Source organism: Pipistrellus kuhlii, unplaced genomic scaffold, assembly GCF_014108245.1.
Source record: "Pipistrellus kuhlii isolate mPipKuh1 unplaced genomic scaffold, mPipKuh1.p scaffold_m20_p_13, whole genome shotgun sequence".
NCBI classification, from domain to species: Eukaryota; Metazoa; Chordata; class Mammalia; order Chiroptera; family Vespertilionidae; genus Pipistrellus; species Pipistrellus kuhlii.
The window spans coordinates 26365494-26380224 of NW_023425438.1; the positions used below are offsets into that span (position 1 = coordinate 26365494).

Consider the following 14731-nt stretch of genomic DNA (forward strand, 5'->3'; position numbering starts at 1 on the left):
ACGGCAGAAGGTTGGCTGGCTGGCCCTGCCCAGTTGGGGAAAGGGGCCGAGGGTGATTGGTCCTTGGTCATGAGGAGGGGCTGTGGCGGTTGGCCAGCTGCCCCTGCCCCAAATGAGGTGGGGGTGGGGGCAATGGGGGCCAGCAGCCTGGGGGAGGGGCCATGGGTGGTTGGCCAGTGGCCCTGTCCCGATTGGAGGCAGAGCTGACTGGGGGAGGGGCTGCAGGCCTAGGGGTGGGGCCTGCAGGGGGAAGGGCTGTGGGAGGTTGGCTGGCAGCCCACCCCACATCAGCCGGTTTACTGGCCACAGTGGATGTCATAGCGACAGGAGGTTATGGTATTCTGGTTGCTGGCTTTTTATATATATGATAATCCTAATAAAAGGGTAATATGCAAATTAACCATCACTCCACAAAGATGGCAGCACCCATAGCTACAAGATGGTGGTGCCAGCCCTCTCAGCCCCACCATAGTCCCCCAGTCCTGTGGGGTAGCTGCTGAGAGCGGGCAGAGTGAGTGGCCTGGCAAAATGCTTGCTTCATCGCTGTGGTGATGAGGCGTGGTGATGAGGCAAGGTTCCGTGCTGGCTTTGGATGGGCCTCAGAGAGCCTCTGGGCAGCAGGCACAGAGCAGCCAGACCCTGGAGAGAGCTACTGGTGCAAAACCAATATCATTAGAAAGGAAATGCACAGGCTTGATGCTGGGTTGCCTGAATGCCTATAAATATGCCTTACTTGACCTTGAGGATTTTTTTATGGTGTTGGGGGCCTTAGCATGAATGTGTGACTTTACTTTGTATCTAAAATGTATCAAATGATTTCTTTCTCTACTCACTCAAAACCACCCAACCCTCCCAAACAAGGTCCCTGGAATGAATTCTAAATGGCATGCTCTTTGATTTTAACATGAGAAATATTTTTTCGGTTGTCTAAATGTTCCTTTAAAAAAATGTACAGATGTGTTTGGACACTCCTTTGCTCTCCACAGCATAATATGCACTGCATTTGCTGAGGTGGCTCTAAATCCAAGTTTGTAAACCGTTGGAAGAGGCTTAATTTTCTGCATCTTGGTTCTGAAACCACCTTGAACTCTAGAGGGGAAAAAAAATCATTTCTTTAAAAAACAAATGAAAAACTCCTTACCGTCCTTTTATGTTACCTATGGTTGGTTGAGTTGGAACGAAAATGATTGGTTTTATGGACTATGGGCTCTTTTCATCCAAAATATCTGAGGTTTCTCACTCTGTTTGAAAGCTGCTCAGGAGTCAGCGGCAGTCAGCTTTGAGCAGTGGTGGCTTCCAATTCTAGCGGCGACACAATGGGGTAAATTTCCAATATTGTACTTGGGGATTTGCCTGTTGGACTCCATTTCATCCTAATTCTTTTCTTGTAGTGCTGAAAACTGACTCCTAAAGCTTGGCTTCTAATGCATCCAGTGTTCTCTTAAGCACACGTGGAACTTGAAAGGGTGGGGAAGGTAGGATGATTGGTTGTTTGAGTTGGGAGATGGAGACGGGGAGAAGCCAATTCTGCTGCTGTGTAGAGAGGCCTCCTGGTTGGGGGGGGGGGGGGGTGTTTTAAGTTCACTGCACGTCACTCACTCTTTCCAGGCGGGGCAGAGATGCTGCCAGGTGCTGAGGGCAGCCTTGGCTGCACAGCTCTCACCCGGATGAAAGTCATGGTGAAAGATATTTCGGTTGTGCTACTACCAAAGCTACGTCATTGACAGGAAGTTTGTCTTCAGGGGGTCATGGGTTAACAGGAAGGTGACGTTAATGACTTTTCCATTTCTTAATTACTTTTTGATGAACGTGAGAAGTAAATGGTGTGCACTATTTTAAGGAGAGTGTATGTTGAACAACAAAAAAATAGTGGCAGGTGGTTAACTTAACAATTCTCTACAAAACGACTTTTTAAAGTAAAGAACTCATTGAGTTTAATCAATGTATTATATTTTCTTAGTATACAAAAAAAGTTTTTAGGTGCGACTTTTAAACGATGCCTGGCATAAAGTAAGGAATGTCTCTAGATAAGGGTGACATTACATCATGACTTATTGTTGCTTGGATTCAGATAAATATCGTGGGCCAGGCAAATGATTTTTAAAAATGTAGCCATTTTATGTAGTTAAAAATTTGATGCGTCATTTAGAATGTCACTGTATTTCATATTTTTGTGTTTACTTCTTTTCTCATTCTAAAGTGACAAATCTTTTGACAGTTGATATCCTCACCAAGGTATATTTGTAGCACATTTACATTATGTTTTTAGTTCAGTAATTAATTGGAAAATGAAGTGGCACAATGTTCATGGATCATCAGCCTATAAACTTGGGCACTGGCAGCTTGTATTTATCCTGCTGTTGCAAATTAATTTTTGATATGGATGGTAAGACATGATCTTTTATACTTACAAATCACTGCACACGTTTCTTGAGTCATTGGTTTGTGAACAAATAGGAACCAGTAGCGAGTTTAATCCCAAATTGCAGATTTGCCAAGTCATTTACAGAGTCACTCTGTTGCAGTTGGTGTGAGATCTGAGTGTTTTGGATGAGCACTGGCATGCTTTTATAGGAACAGAAAGGAGGTGAGAGTAGGTGGGAGTGTCTGCCTCATATGGCAGAATGAATCAGAGATAGATGGTGGGATATTGTCCTACTTGTAAGGATATACATCCCTCCAAGAAGACACAATATGTACAGGGAGGAAACATTAGTGAAAACAATTGCTGTTTTAGTTGACTGTGCCTTGAACTTCTTTAAGTCTTCTTGGGCCTTCAGTGGCAAGCTACTGGATTAATTGGTAGGTGAACTTGACCTCCAAGAGTTTCCTTTGGTTAAAACATTTGGCTTAATTTCCAACTTTAGGCAGTTTTCTCAAAAATATTTAGGGCTATATAGCCACTTTTCAATTAGTAGCTGACTCAAAAGCAAAGACGGGGGTGGGGGAGGGGGGGGGAAAGCCACAGGGGGGAAAAATCTGCAAATTGAACAAAAGGCTCATGAATGTATTTCCTTGTTTAGAAGTTATTATTCAACTACTTGATTTCAATTTGTAGAAAGGTCCATTTGCAAAGAGGAAGCAGATTCAACACTTATCACATCTAGACATTAAGGCATTTGTCTATTCATTCAAGTTACTTGCTGTATTCCAGATTTGTAAATTAAGTAATTATGAATAGCCACTTCTAGCTATAAATGTACACACAATGATAGCCTCCTGGAGAATGGGGGATTCGCTTACCCGATTCCATTGAAATCCAAGGTTGGATTCCACTTTTTTAGGCGAAAGTGTTCCCTTTCACTAGGAGACCAAGGGCTTTTGCTTCCAGGTATCAGCTGGCAGATCTTTGCTTTTTCACAGAAAACTTTTTAAACTCAGGTCATGGATGCCATGGATGATTCAGGTTCTTTCAGCAGCAATAGCTCTGCTTTATTGTTAGCCTTCCAGACAGGCATGATTCTGATCACCAGGCCTTTCTTTACCAGGAGTCCATCCATGGGACATTATGAATCCAGTCTAAAAATAGTAACAAGAATTTTATTTTAATTCTAGAAGCACATATTTCTGGTTATCAGCAACAAAGAAAAGATTCGTGGAAGAAACATTACTCCTTATTTTATTGCTGATCGTCTTTCTTCTGAAAGCTTTGCTCAGTTATTATTCATTTGACATTTGAGGGCAGGTTCTAGTGAACAATAGCTTCCTAACTCTTCCTTGATGTCACCTAACGATGAGAGCACACACTGGGCATTATTCACTTATCTTAGACAAGGTCCGTTCAGAACTGCTTTTGGCCTGGCAGGACGGAGTGTCAAGGTTGCAAGTCTCCCTCCTGAAAGCTTCTTACCACCTCTTTTCCTCTTTCATGGGAGTCTCTCTAGAGATAGAAAGAGCATGCGGTTTCTCCCACTAACTCTTTCTCTAGAGCAGGAGTTTCTCAGCAGCAGCACTGGTCACTTTTGGGGCCAATGAAATCTTTGTTTTGAGGGGGTCGTTTTGTGTGTTTTAGGAGATTTAGCAGCATCCTGGGCTGTCCCCTGAACCACCCCCAGATGTGACCAATTAACATGTCCCTACACCCCTGCCCAGGGCGTGAGCAGAATTGCCCCTGATCCAGAATCACTGCGTCGGAGCCGTGTTTTCCATTCTGGCTGCAGATTAAAATCCCTGTGGGAGCTGTGAAAAAATCCCTGTGCCTGGGCCCCACACTCAGATGCAGATTGGATTGGCCTGGCACTGGGCCTGGGCACGTAGCAAAATGAGCTCCGCAGGTGAAACCTGTTGCCCCGGGCTTTTTAAGGTGGGTCCCTGTGGGTGAAGCTTTCACACACCCAAGCCTCCTGGGAGAAGAAAGTTCACTCTTCCCTTTTTTTTGCTGAAATGAACGCCCCCCACTGAGAAGGACTGACCCCACCAGGTACTGTAAGACTTCACCCCTCTCAACCCAGAGCAAGGCTATCTTATAAGACTCTTTGGGGGACTGAGTTTTTGGTGGGTGGAATTATTAGGTTAATTTTGGGAAACCCTGGTATATGGATAGTTCAAGATTACTTTTGAAAGCCTTTGCATCCAGATGGAAAAGGGAGAACGTGAGTTTTTAACCCATTTCCAATGGAGGATACCAATGGTGCATGTAGATCACACAGCGTCTGCAATGTGAATGCGTGTTTCCCCGTTTATAGGTTTTACCCTGGGCCTTAGGACTGCTCCCTATTCTCTGTTAAGGTTATTAATGAGTGGACAAAAATGCTGAGAACACAAAATGGCCTTGTTTGTGGACGGGTAAGAACCTGCGTGTGGAGAAGCCCAGCAGGATTTTCCGAAGCAAGGTCATCTGTAAATTAAGTAGTACTGCAATATAGCATGAATAATTGCTCTCATTAATCTTATATTTTGCTTAGAAAAAGCCATAGTATCCCTTACGAATAAATTTGGACAACAGAAATTGAATATCTCTTGGGATAAAATTTCGATGGTTCCAGTATTTCAGAACTGATTTAATTGAGAATCTCTGATTACCTTTTCTATTGTGTGAGCTGAGATGGAAATGGTTAAAAAACTAGATAACAGTTTTTGATCTTCAAACTTCAGTATGGTAATTTGGTAGCCTTATATCCACTTTGATAGGATGTCAACTTAAGAAGTTTTGAAAAATAGAATCAATTGTTGTACCATACTTGTGTGTGCACACTGCATTTATCATAAGAATGTATTAGATTACATTTTTATTTAATGACATAAGAACGTACTATTGGGCATATTTTGAAATTTCTTAAACTATATCTGAGAGGCAAACTATTACTGGAAAGCCCAGATGGCTTGGAAAGGAATTTTCTAGTAGAAAAGGAACATTCTACTAGAAAGTCAGGTTTTTCACCTGCACTGTAATAATAGCACAAAACTAGACACCCGTTCTTTAAATCTAGGGGATTCTTTCCATCTTTCTCCAAAGGAGATTTTCTGTATCTACAATCTGTTAGTATATGTGTGTGTACATGTAGATTTTATTAACCTTAGTATTGCATCTGAACAATGTCAAACATTCATTTGACTGTTTAGTTAAACAAATGCCCAAATGCATCCAGCCACTAAGCTAGTTGCTGCTGCGAACTGAGCTAGAATCCCTTTCAGCTGATTATGGTTGTGTCATTGAGATCCAACTGAAATCAATTAAATGTTTGCATTTTCCTATTTATTGCAACTTTCCAGAAGATACAGTCTAGAAAAAATATGATTATTGAGTTAGTGATGCATTTATCTTTTTAATAGAAAGAATTTAGAAAGAAGCTTGGAGGGAGTGAAAAGTTAGGGCAGGTATTCTACTTCATGAGATAACCTCACAAGTGTCAAATGAGCGCAGATATAGTGATTTGCCATAAGGTTATGCATTTACTCATAGTAATGATAGGTTGTTCTGGATGTGTTGTTGTAGGGATCTGTCAAACTTCATTTGATCAGAAATAAGAGTGTGAAGCCATATTGTGCTGAAGTTAAAAAAAAAAAAAAAAAGGGTAAGGTTGTACTTGTGTGTCACCATTGGGTCAGTGTATGCTTGATGATGTCTTTCCATCTGAAATTTATGACTTTAGGTTCTAAACCATTTCAGAGTTTAGGCACTTCTGATGCTTAGAGACCCCAGGGCTTCCTATGCTAGGTAGAGCTATGAGTTCCTGCATTGGATGGTCCCAGGTGGTCATTCTCTCCTCCTTCCATGTCTATTTTAAAATATTAGATTTTAAGTCACTTCAAGCACCAGTCTACTGTTGGCTGCATTCCTTGCTGTCTTCAGCTGGCCTGACTTAATTCATTTTCTCATTGTTTCTAAATTCTGTGCTGCTATTGCTAATGGCTGGTCATACCTCAGGAGAGTGAAAAACTACACTGATAAGAACTGTTTAAAATAAAGTAAGAGTGAAGGCTCTTGAAGTGTCCTTATATGAATGAAATGCATGAACTTTAGTGCCTGGCCCATGTGCCATGCATTTGTAATTATTTTGGTTTTTTAAGGTTCATTTTCGCTTATTTTTGTGGTCTTGACTATGCTTCAGAGAACTGAGATCTTTCTAGAGAAACTCAGAAATGTTTGCTTCTTAGGTACTCTGACTCAACCAGGTTGCTCTTAGTAGCACTTTAATACATAATATTTAGGACAAGCATTTGTGCACACTCAAGAAAAAAAAGTTTATTTTGAATTTGATTCTGGGAAATACTGAGAATAATTTCAAGTTCTGAAATAGGCTGAATTGCAAGAATTCTAGGAAATTGGAGATTTCAACTCAAGAATAGACCATGGGACACTTGAGAATAAAGATAAGAAATCTCAGCTCTACGTTACAAGTGTCTCTGTCTAATCTGCGGAACAGTGAGGTTCAGGTTACTGCGGTGTCTGACATAATCACCTCCTCTTGAGAGCGCCCTTCAGGAGCCTCCAGTGGGAAGAATGGCTGCTCTTTCTGAGAAAGAGGATCCTTAAGCCACAGCCAGGCAGTGGCAAAGAGGGATTTGGAAAAGGGAAAGTGGCAGAGAAACAGCAGGTTACATTACCGCCCTTATAAAGGCAATACCGGTTTGTCCTCCCTGAGATAAAAGGCAGTAACTGGGTTATTCACATCTGGTTGAATCATTGACAGTTTTCACGTGATGGAGACTTATGTATTACAGAGCAGAGCTTCTGTACCAGAATCATTATGGAAGGGTTCAGCAGGTCTTGGGACCTCGTCATGGGCCTGGAGTGAAATCGGGCACAGTCACTTATAAGATAACAACTTCAGGAATAGCAGTTATTAAGTGTTTTTCATATCCTCAGTTATGTAGGCCTTCTGTAGGCTTTTCTACGAGACAAAAATGTCAGGCATAAAGGTTGGGTTTGGTGATTTCTCAAAAGAGGGTTTTAATTATTCAAGCTTTCTACACACACACACACACACGGGCACTATTTAGTGTTTATTAGAACATTAAATAAATTGAATTTGACGATACTGAATGACTTTTAAAACCCCCTCTCACTTTTATTTACAGCTACACAAAGTACCATGAATTCTTACGTTTTAAAATCTTGCAAACAAAACATTTATAGCACCATTTATGTCTGTTGCTGCACTTGAGGAATAAATGTTTTGGTGAACTTTCGATGACCAAGAAGTCAAAGGTGTTCTCTGATGCTTCCTGAGTGTGCTGGTTTTTCTAGTCAGGTGTGTTTATCATTACTTTAAACGGAGAATGCTGTCTTCCGGCCTTGAATGCAAAGGAAACTGAAAGGTCTTATCTTCCTTCCAAAATGGAGGGTTTCTTTGGATTTCAGGGGAAATCCCTGATCTGGGTTGTGCGTAACTACAGCTTCTGGAGTGTCCATAATTGCTAATTGGTTAAAAAATGTTTAGAAGCATGAATTGCACTTGGTACATGGTGTGTGTTTATCAGTAGAAAAAAAACAATTAGTGGTAAATATTTACATGTGCATATATTTTATTAGTTTAGTTTAACTGAGAATAGATTTTAATACTAACAAATGGGAAGAGGACACTGTAGTTGTATTTAGTTCCTGAAGTCACAGAGTCATAGAACTTCAATCTGTAAAATACGAATTCGTGTACCGGGCCTCTCATGTTTAATAAAAATCTAAGTGGAATACAGAACCATCCTTTACCCTTTCCTGTTGGAATTCTGGAGATACAGAGGCTTGAAATGATAAGAGTGGGATAAGAAGAGCATCAATAGACTATGGCTTAGAACTCCTGGTGATTTAGGAGCTTGGATCTGGGAACCTGTGATTAGGCCATTTGGGGTGCACAGTTCCCAGCTGGTGGACAGCTACTCAGATGCATTATTAGAAGAAGTATTCTTGCTCCTTGCCTGAGAGGCCAACAACCTTACTACTCGTATCTTTCCACATAGACTCTCTCCACTCTGAGGCCATGTTCCTTCTAGGTAGATGAATTTTGTGAAGATGGACTGACCTTAGTCCTGTCCTCTCACATCCACTTGTAGTGACAGCACAAATGCCGTATGCCTGGAGAGGTGTTGGCTTCTGGACGGCAGAAACAGAAGGGAAAGAGAGCAGCAGCGAAGGGGTGGGCCAGATGGCAACACCAACTGCTCTCAAGGACTTGTATTTTTTAATAACTCAGCTACTGCAAACAAAATTAATTAAGCCAGTTTTTCTGATTTATGCTACTGTAGCAGAAGTAAAGTATACTTACATTACACTTTTGATGGCATTTAAAAGGTCAGAATATCCGAGTTGCAGATTTCTGTTCAAAGCAGCCTGGTTTGTGGAACCACTCTTGAGAATTCAAATTAACCTTGCTCATTAATTCAGCATCTTTCTTATTTCCCTAGACGGCAAGTGCCAACTCACCATTTATGCAAACAGAATAATAAGACTCTGAAAAGCACATGACTAATCCATCACCGCAGATATGTCTAATGACAACTAACAGGAAAGTGAGCTAAAGAGTGAGTGAGAGAGAATGAAAATGGCAGACACAGGCAGTATGAGGGCAACAGTGCCATAAAGAACTTCAAAAGATCAGTATGTTTGGCAGTGATGTTGTCAACGGGCACCTATCTTATGTGGATTGGCAGGACAGTCCCCATCGTTGCTATAGGAGCCAGCCAGAATTGTCCTGGCTGTGGAGCTGGGAGGGTGGGGGACTGCTGAGTTTAGCTGCTTGCTAGTATTTTACATGTGAGGGTACTTTGATAGAGAGCACATTTACATCTGTGCTCAATGAGAGGTCTAGAAATAAACATTATCCATAATCATGGCAAATCCCCCAGTATAGAGATTTTGATGAGAAACAGTTTGGAATCAAGTTTCTCAAAAGGTTTGAATAATGCTTATTTTTAGTGTCCCAGACTTGACTTGGGTGTTGAGCCTACATTACAGTGTATGGATGATGTGTTGTAGAATTATGCACATGAAATCTGTATAATTTTGTTAATCCGTGTCACCCCAATAAATTCAATAAGACGGAGAGAGGGAAGGGGAGAAAAAAAATGGAGATCAATACTTCAATACTTCTTGCCCTAAAATTGTTTTCACCCTAAATTTCTTTGTCTTACTCCTGTTGCACTCTCAAAATTGTCCACATTGGGGCTTATTGGCCTACCACATAAATCTGTCTTTATTCTTGCCAGAGGCTACACAGCTAAGTTATATAATAGACATTCATTTACAAAAGAGGAAGATTAAAACCTATTCACAAAGCTTATCTTATTTTGTAGGTATCTGTGGAATTCCACCCATATGTTAAAGCAATATGTAGATATCCATCCTTAAATTGGCATATGGCATCCAAGCTTTATTTATGGCTGTAAAGCAATGAAACAATTTTATAAACTTCTGTCAAATTCTATTTTAATTGTGAATAGAAGTGATATGTATCTAAAATTATCTTAAAATAGTTTAAAATATAAATTTTTCACGGAGTTAAAAAATAGTATGATGAACTAACTTTCATATTTTTAGTTATTGGGGTAACGGGTTAATAGCAGATTTCAGGTATACTCTTTATAACACAACATCTGTATAGTACTAGGCTCATCCCATCACTATGTATTTGACCCCCTTTACCCTCTCCATTCCTGCCTCCCCCTTTCCCTTTGGTAACCATCCTTTTATTGTCTATGTCTGAGTTTGTTTTGGGTTTGTTTGTTCATTTGTTGTTTGGTTTTTTTTTTTCCTATCCCACATGAGTGAAATTATCCAGTTCTTGTCTTTTTCTTTCTGACTTTTTCACATAGCATAATACTCTTAACATCCATCCATGTTATTGCTAATGGCAGTATTTCATCTTTTTTTAAGGCAAAGTAGTGTTCCATTGTGCACATGTACCACAACTTTAGCCAGTCACCAGTCAAAGGACAATTGGGTTGTTTCTATGTCTTAGCTATTGCAAATAGTGCTGTAGGGGCATGCTCTATGAATAAGGGTTTTCAAATACTTCAGGTAGATAGCCAGAAGAGGGAATGCTAGGTCACATAGTAGCTTTATTCTTAAATTTTTGAAAAAACCTTTATACTCTTTTTTTCCATAGTTGCATAGGGGTACCGGTTTACATGCCCACTAGCTGTGTACAAGAGTTCCCTTTTCTCCACATCCTCTCCAACACTTCTTGTCTTATTGATAATAGCTATTCTGACATATTTGAGGTAGTATCTTATTGTGGTTTTTATTTGCATTTTCCTAATAGCTAGTGATATTGAGCATTTTTTTTTCATGTATCTGTTGGCCATATGTATGTCTTCCCATATAGAAGAGTGTCTATTCAGCTTTTCTGCCCATTTTGTAATCAGATTTTGTCCTTGTGATGCATGAGTTCTTCATGTATTTTGGATATTAGCCCCCCAATTGGGGGTATTGTTTGTAAACATTTGGTTGAATGTCTGTTTTATTGATGGTTTCTTTTGCTCTGCAGAAGCTTTTTTAGTTTGATGTAGTCCCATTCATTATTTTTGCTTTTATTTACCTTCCTTTGGGGGTCAAGATTGCACAGACTTTGTAAAAGGGATAACGGCAGACTGCCTAGCTAGAAATTTGTTTATAGAATTGGCTTTGCCTTTTTGTGCTTTCTGGCCTGTAGCACACCACCAACTTCTGTGGGTGAAATAATTTATCCTTCAAGTAAGAGGCATGGACTAGCAATCGAAACCAGTAGTCCCAGAATTTGGTTTTTACAGATAGATAATAAAACCTGAGAATAAACCTGGACTTGCCAACTTTTTGCCTTTGTGAGGTATGGATAGTAAAATGATAAAAACAAACTTTCTCTACTAATACTCTCATTTCATACAAGATCATTCGAACATTTAAGACCTTACGGGTAGCTGTTCTTCCCAGAGAAACAGCTGCCGATATTGTATTTCTCTATCTCCATTAAACATTTTTTGGAATAATAATGCTAACATGTAGACCAGGGTTGAGATTCAATAATGCCATGTAAAATGTGCTTCTAGTGTCCAACCTTTTTGGAACATTATCAGTCATCGTATAAAATCCGGTTTCGCACAGTGTATGTTGATAAACAGAATCCAGTATTAAGTCAGCTTTACTTTGGCAGAGTCTGGGTGAACTGATGGAGGCCAGGAGTCACAGCCCATAGAGTGCCAACAGCTTCTTGTCCTCCTCTTGCTGAGACAGGAAGAAAGGTGATTGATTCATCAGGTTTTTTTTTGGGTCTGACAGCTTAGACTGGGGACTCTTTTCCTTTCCTCACCCAACTTTTTCCAGAGGTCCTATAAGCGAGCTTGGACTTCTAACTGTGATGATATTATCAAGAGGGATTCTGTGTTTAGGTGGAAAATTCAATGTGGAAGGCTCCGTCCGAGAACCATTGGGCTAAATCCTCTCTGCACCAATGTGCCTTGCAGGGAACTTTTGTCAGGTTGTATCTCTTCTAGCAAGGCCAGATAGATGGACTCGGTCCCATTTGAAGTAGCTGCTGTGATGAATCTGAACGCCTCATGGGTGAACAAGATGCTAAGGAGGCTGCAGTGGAGATGTCTTGGGATTTGTAGGTTCGAAAATCATTCTAATGGTAGGATTCTTCTGCTAGGGCAGGGCTCAAAGGGGAGAACTATAGATGGTTGGCTTTGTGTGAAACGTGCATCCCGTGTCCAGACTCTTACATATGTCCCCACACTGCTCCAGGGACAGTGCTCTGGAAAGTCTGGCTGAAGGATTTTATTTTCTATTCAGCTGGAGATGGGATGTTCTGCCACCTGTGCCCTAGAACAGTGTTTCCCAAAGTGTGGTACACGTACCCCCAGGGGTATGGGAAGAGTTTGGTGGGGGTACGTGTTGCACTGTGCTTAGCTGCGCCTAATTCTACATTCTCATGAGTAGGAGGGGTACTCAGCGTTATGAAAATTATAGAAGGGGTACACATATGTCAAAAGTTTGGGAAACACTGCCCTAGAACTTTGGGAGAGAGTAAGGCCTTCACGAGGCAGTGGCACCAGACTGTTAATGTGCTTAATGATCTCCCATCTAGCCAGATTTTGGTGGTCTTTTCCTGGAACCTTTAGACAGAAGATAAGACATTCTCTTCTTTCTTTGGCACTTTAATCCTATTACTTCACACCTGGTGTTTGAACCACTTTGGAGTAATGCTGGTCAGTGAAATTGGAAGGTAACATTAAGTGATGGGAAGGGCAAATCTATTGCAGTTTTATTATAAATCGTTTCCTTGACTCATCAGGCAGCCAGGCATTCTAAGCAATGTCAGGGATAATAGAGATTTATTACAACAAATTAAGGGCTAATCAGAGTGTGTTCTGAAATAAACAACACAGTAAAGCAGATACAAATGTCTAAGAGGAAGCATTGGCTGGTAAGAGACTCATCTCATGGGTGTGGTTGGTAGTAGAAAACCAAATTCTGTTCAGATTTCACTTACTTTGTATAAATTTCTGCACTGTCCCATGTGTATATGAGAGATTGTGGATGATAATAATACATATATTGGCACACTAATTTATTCAACAAATATTTATTCCATGTGGGTGCAGGATGCCGTGTCTGGGATGGTAGCTAAAAGGAGGTGAGTTGTGAGGTTGAGTCTTGGAATGTGGTTGCATTTGGCGAGTCTGGCAAGAAAGGTGAGGATATTGTAGTAGAGATGATCTAGAGGTGGACATGAACTATTGTTATTAAAGGAGCAATGAGGACCTGAGTAGGGAGATTTACTAAGTATGCAACACCACAGGGTAAAATGATATCAAATACTGATGTGGAACAGTATCAAAATGAATGAAATGTAAAGACTAAATTAGGTTCATTTTTACTACACTAAACTAACCAAAGAGTCGACAGGTTTCAAGATTATTTTTCTCCCTTTCTTATTTTAACAGCATTAGTTCATTGATTTTCACTTAGCAGTGTCTTTCTGCCTTCTGGGCAACTAGGCCATATTTCCCCTAAAACCTTACACTGTAACATCTTTGTTATTGGCGCAAAAGATCTTAGTCAGAAGATGGATTTTCTTAAGCTTACAGTCCTCATTGTAAAACTCCCCATGAAAAAAACAACAACACAGGAATTTAGCATAACCTTTGGTTATGAAAAATAAAATAATGGAAGATGATTAAATAATGGCATAAATCTAGGTACATAATGACCTCAAGCACTGATCATTATAAAATCTCTTAGTTCAGGAAACCTTAAGAAAATGAATAAAAACCAAATAATTAGAATTAAATTGAGTTATAAATCCCACTTAGTTTAGTTACAAGGCCTAAAGAATGGAGACTATTTTATAATCCTCCCCCTATGAGAAACTAATGCTGCTATCAGGAATACACCTGTTGATAACATTTCACACCCTGTGTAATCCAGCCTCTATCCTCTTTTTATTGCCACACCTAACAAAGACCTCCAACCTATTCATACCCTCATTGTTTCTTGAACACGATTGCCTCATGTCCATCTCTAGGCTATCTCTCCTACATACCTCACCTTTCTTGCCAGACTCTCCAAATGCAATCACACCCCAAGACTCAGTCTCACAACACGTCTCCATTTAGCTGCCATCCCGTGACCCACCTCCCAGGCTCACGGAGGCTCATCCAGTGCATTTGGTTCTTAGTTGCAACCTTCCCTGTTATTTGTCTTCTCCCATGGACATATTAGACCATGAACTCCCAGTATGAAGGGCCTGTAACTCTCCTCTATCCCATAGAGTGTCTATCACCATGTTGCACCCACATGGAATACACAATGAATACCTGTTGAATAAATTAGTGTGTGTCAATATATGTAGTATTCTCAACAATCTCCCATCTACACATGGGACAATGCAGAAATTTATACAAAGTAAGTGAAATATGAGCAGAATTTGGTTTCTACTACCACCCACACCCATGAGATGAGTCTTTTACTGGCTCATGCACATTTATATTTGCTTTACTATGTTGTTTATTTCAGAACACACTCTGATTAGCCCTTAATTTGTTGTAATAAATCTCTATTATCCCTGACATTGCTTAGAATGCCTGGCTGCCTGATGAGTCAAGGAAGTGTTTTACCAGCACAATGAAATTGCAATAGGTTTGCCCTTCCTGTCACTTAGCGTCACCCTCGCTATGTCACTGACCAGCATTACTCCAATCTGGTTCAAACACCAGGTGTGAAGTAATGGAATTAAAGTGCCAAAGAAAGAAGAGAATGTCTTATCTTCTGCCCAAAGGTTCCAGGAAAAGACCACCTGAATCTGGCTAGATGGGAGAT

General features: G+C 40.4%; 1 protein-coding gene across 6 annotated transcripts in view; it reads left to right on the forward strand.

The window, feature by feature from the left end:
* CCDC85A (coiled-coil domain containing 85A) overlaps positions 1-14731 on the forward strand; it is a 160072-nt gene that overhangs the window by 13713 nt on the left and 131628 nt on the right. The gene's annotated exons all lie outside the window — the stretch shown is intronic.